This window comes from Scomber scombrus, chromosome 8 (genome assembly GCF_963691925.1).
Source record: "Scomber scombrus chromosome 8, fScoSco1.1, whole genome shotgun sequence".
Classification (NCBI taxonomy): Eukaryota; Metazoa; Chordata; class Actinopteri; order Scombriformes; family Scombridae; genus Scomber; species Scomber scombrus.
In genome coordinates this window covers 33074086-33078939 of record NC_084977.1, presented here as the reverse complement: position 1 = coordinate 33078939, position 4854 = coordinate 33074086, and positions in this window count along the sequence as shown.

The window sequence follows — 4854 nt, the reverse complement described above, 5'->3', positions numbered from 1 at the left end:
TGCTATAAATAAAGAAACTCATATTTTCAGTTTTTGTTAACATTATGAGAAAGTTAATAATTCTATTTAATTTTTATTATTGAGATCGTAGTGGGTGCTGGTGGTTATTTAATTAATTATATTGACCCTCCTGTTGTCCTCGAGTCAAGGAAGGAAGGGAGGAAGAAGGAAGGATGGAAGGGAGGGAGAAGGAAGCAAAGGAGGAAGGAAGGGAGGAAAAAGGAAGGAGGGAGGGAGGAAGAAGGAAGGAGGGAGGGAGGAAGAAAGAAGGAAATGAGGAAGGAAGGGAGGAAGAAGGAAGGAAAGGAGGAAAGAAGGAAAGGAAGGACGGAGGAAAGAAGGAAGGTAGGAGGGATGGAGAAAAGAAAAGAGGAAGGAAGGAAAGAAGGACAGAGGAAAGAAGGAAGGGAAGAAGGAGGGACGGAGGAAGGAAGGACAAAAGGAAAGAAGAAAGGGGGATGTAGGAAAGAAGAGCAGGAGGAGCAGGAGGGAGGAAGGACAGATGGAAGGAAGGAAGGGAGGAACAGTCCAAACAGACGGGGTCAATTTGACCCGGGAGGACGACAGGAGGGTTAAAGAGTGTTTCTAATATTTTGCCACCCTTATGTATGTTAATGGGGTGGACAAAATATTAGGAACACCATTCAATATAATGCACCCTAGTATACCACCATCACCCACTGTGACCTCAGTAATAAAAACTGATGTAAATTAGCATCTTCATAAAAACTGAAAATGTATAAACTTCTTTAAAGTATAATTTATTAGCACAGGTTTACCTAATAAAGAGGCCAGTGAGTGTAGGTACAAATGTACAAAATGTCATTAAAAACAAAACAAAAATTAAAAAGATTACAGAAAACTTTTGATGGTTCACAGTTTGTCTAAACTTATTTAACCCTCCTGTTGTCCTTGAGTCAAGGAATCAAGGGAGGAAGGAAGGGAGGAAGAAGGAAGGAAAGGAGGGAGGAAGGAAGGGAGGAAAGGAAAGATGGAAAGGAGGATGGAGGAAATAAAGAAGGAAGGAAGGTAGGAGGTAGGGAGGAAAGAAGGAAGGAGGGAGGGAGGGAGGGAGGGAGGGAGGGAGGGAGGGAGAAAGGAAAAGAGGAAGGAAGGAAAGAAGGTAGGGGGAGGAAAGAAAGAGAGAGAGGAGGGAGGGAGGAAAGAAGGAAGGGAGGAAAGAAAGGAAAGAAGGAAGGAGGGAAGGAAAGAAGGAGGGAGGGAGGAAAGAAGGAAGAAAGGGGGATGGAGGAAGGAAAGAAGGGAGGAAAGAGAGAGGAAGGAAATAAAGAGAGAAGGAGGGAGAGAGGAAGGAAGGGAGGAAAGAAGGAACAATCACAACAGACGGGGTCAATTTGACCCGGGAGTACGACACAAAGGTTAAAGGTTCCTTCCTGACTGATTTTAAGATGTGAATAATATTTTTTTTTCCACCAAAAAGTTACATTAAGTTTTCACTTTGCTGCAATCTGCAACATCAACCCTAGATGCCAGTAAATCCTACACACTGGTCCTTTGATACTTAAATCCTACTATATCCAAGCTGTAGACTCTTAGCTTTGTAGAGGCTGGATCAGGCAAAACCTGTGAAATGGTCCTTTAAGTGAAGATCCAAACTGGTACTAATCTATTGTTTGTATCACTGACGGTTTCTTCTGTCTGGTCAGATATGAGCAGCGAGAGGAAAGCCCTGCTGGACAAAGCTTACCCTGAAGTCACTGCTTTCTGTCGCAGTCTGGGGTTGGTGTTTGAGGTTAGTTCAGTATGTTTGACACGCTTCCTCTTCTGAGTTTAACCCTCCTGTTGTCCTCGAGTCAAGGAAGGAAGGGAGGAAGAGGGAAGGAAGGAGGAGGAAGGAAGAAGGAAGGAAAGGAGGGAGGGAGGGAGGAAAGGAAAGAAGGAAGGAAGGAAGGAAGGGAGGAAGGAAGGAAGGAAGGAAGGAGGAAGGAAAGGAGGGAGGGAGGAAAGGAAAGAAGGAAGGAGGACGGAAGAAAGAAGGAGGAAGGAAGGAAGGTAGGGTGGAGGGAGGGAGGAAAGAAGGAAGGAGGGAGGGAGGAGAAAGGAAACGAGGAAGGGAGGAAGGAAGGAAGGAAGGAAAGAAGGACAGAGGAAAGAGGGAAGGGAGGAAGGAAGGAAAGAAGGAGGGAGGGAAGGAAGGAAAGAAGGTTGGAGGAAGGAAGGAGGGAGAAAAGAGAGGAAGGAAATAAGAGAGAAGGAGGGAGGGAGGGAGAAAGGAAAGAGGAAGGAAGGAAGGAAGGAAGAAGGACAAGGAAAGAAGGAAGGGAGAAAGGAAGGAAAGAAGGGGGGAAGAAGGAAAGGAAGGTGAGGAAAAAGAGAGGAAGGAACTAAAGATAGAAGGAGGGAGGGAGGAAGGGAGGAAGAAGGAACAGTCAATACAGACGGGGTCAATTTGACCCGGGAGGACGACACGAAGGTTAAACTTCTATGTCCAGTCAAGGTTAGTTCAATAAGTTCAACCTCTAACCTTTAAGTTCAGTCAAGGAGGTGACTGTACGATAAACTATTTAATGTGTAGATATGTGCAGTTTTAGTATATACCTGTTAGTTGATCAGTGAGGTCACTATCTCTTCAGGTTGTGGATCTGCGTTGGGGATTTCGGAACATCACATTTGGAGATCACGAGTCTGTGAGCTCTTCTTGCACGAGATCGAGACCTGTAAGAGGATTTCAGCTGGTCCAACTTTCACTGTGAGTGTTTCTTCTTCTTTCCAGCAAAAATCAAGATTAGAGAAAAAGTCCAAAAAACTGAAAACACATTTGTGCATCAGAACTTAGTTTTTTCTTCTTTCCTCTCCCATTAATCATCTCACCACCCCTCACATTTATCTGCTGACCCTTTGGAGGGGCCCCACCCTAGGTTGGGAACCACTGGACTAAACTAGCTAACTGTATATAAATCATCACCACAACAACTAAAATGTTAACATTAAAATAGCTTTTCTGGGATAAAAATGAGCAAAACCAATGTGACTGTTAAAAAGTCTCATCAGTCAAACATTGTTTCCAGAGATTAAGATTTATTGTATAATGTACATTTCTTTGAGTGGATGTTAAAAAGTAGTAGCATGTAATAATGAATTTAAGCCATGACTATCTTGAATTACAGCTCATTATTCTTCTTCTGTCATTTTTTCATGTCCTTTGTATTTTCTGGGCTCCCAAGGCTCTGTTGGGGAACCGATATGGCCAGCGAGCCCTCCCTCGTCTCATCCCAGAAAAACAGTTTGAGGTGCTTTTGTCGAAACTGTCCAAAAAACCCGAAGGTTGTCAAACTGCTGCAACAGTGGTTCTTGAAGGATAACAATGCCATCCCGCCTACCTTCGTCCTCCAGCCAATTACGGCTCACTTCCCCCAATACAGCGACCCTCCGACCTGAGTGTGGGCCGCAGCGCGACAAAGACGTCCTTTCCTGGCGTCTCACAGAGACTCAACTGTTGCAGCTCCTACGCTCCGCGGCCACAGAGGCCGAGGCTGCTGGTGACATCACAGCTGAGCAGAAACAGCTGTTCTACGCATCAGGTCAGACAGCAGAGACACTTCACACAGTTTGTCTTTCTATTTTCTCAAAGTGTTTTAAACTTCGTTATTGACCCCGTCTGCTTTGACTGTTCCTTCTTTCCTCCCTTCCTTCCTTCCTTCCTTCCGTCTGTCCTTCCTCCCTCCTCTCTCTTCTTCCTTCTCTCTCTTTCCTCCTCTCTCTTTCCTTCCTCCATCCCCTTTCTTCCTTCATTCTGTCCTTCCCTCCTCCTTCCTCCTTCCTTCTCCTTTCTTCCTTCCTTCCTTCCTTCCTTCTTCCTTCCCTCCTTTCCTTTCCTTCCTTCTTCCTTCTTCCTCCCTCCTTTCCTTTCTTCTTCCTCCCCTCCTTCCTTCATCCCTCCTTTCCTTCCTTCTTCTTCCTCCTCCTCTCCTCCTTCTTCCTCCTTCCTCCCTTCCTTCCTTCCTTCCTCCCTCCTTTCCTTCCTTCTTCTTCCTTTCCTCCCTTCCTTCCTCCTTCCTTTGCTTCCATCCTTCCTTCCTTGACTCGAGGACAGAGGAGGGTTAAGTGTTTTGTCCTTCTCGCCCACAGTCACAGAGCGAGAGTTCGATCAGGGTTTGTGCAAAGACGAAGGCTCGGCTCTGCTCTTCGTCCGAGAGATTCCCCGCCAGAGGGTGAGAGATGGTCCGAAACGTCTCGCCAAGTTCATGGACGTGACTGCTGACGGCCTGTTGGACGGAGAAGCTAACGGTCTCCTCACTGCCCTCAAGTCTCGCCTCTACGCCTCATCGCAGAAGATCCTCAACCTGCACAGCGTGGAGCTGAGCAAGGGAAGCATCGACCCGAAGCGCAAAGAGCACGCTCAGTACCTGGCCAGCATCTGTGAGCAGTTTGCCTCGCAGATGAAGGCCAGGATAGAAGCAGCGGTTGATTCTTCTGTGGAGGGAAAGCAGAGGAAGATTTGGGGAAGTACTGAGGAAGAAAAAGAAGACTTCTCAGACTGGATGGTGGATGAGGTCAAGCACCATGTCGCCATGAGTGATGAGCTGTGCAAAGGTCTCTACGGGAGGGAAGGTCTTCTGGGTAAGATCTGTCTCGTCATGTGGGAGTCTACCAACGTCCGTCATGGCCCGCTTGTGGTACATGGTGCTGTCGGCATGGGTAAGACGGCCCTGCTGTGCAAACTGGCGCAGGAGATGCGGGCCGTCCTGGAGACCGGGGCGGTGTTGGTGATCAGGCTGCTGTCCTCTCATCATCCTCAGAGACCAGATGTCGACCACCTCCTTCGCAGTGTCTGCCTCCAGATATGCCTGGCCTGTAGTTTGGCTCCGCCCACTCCACTGACCACCAGCACAC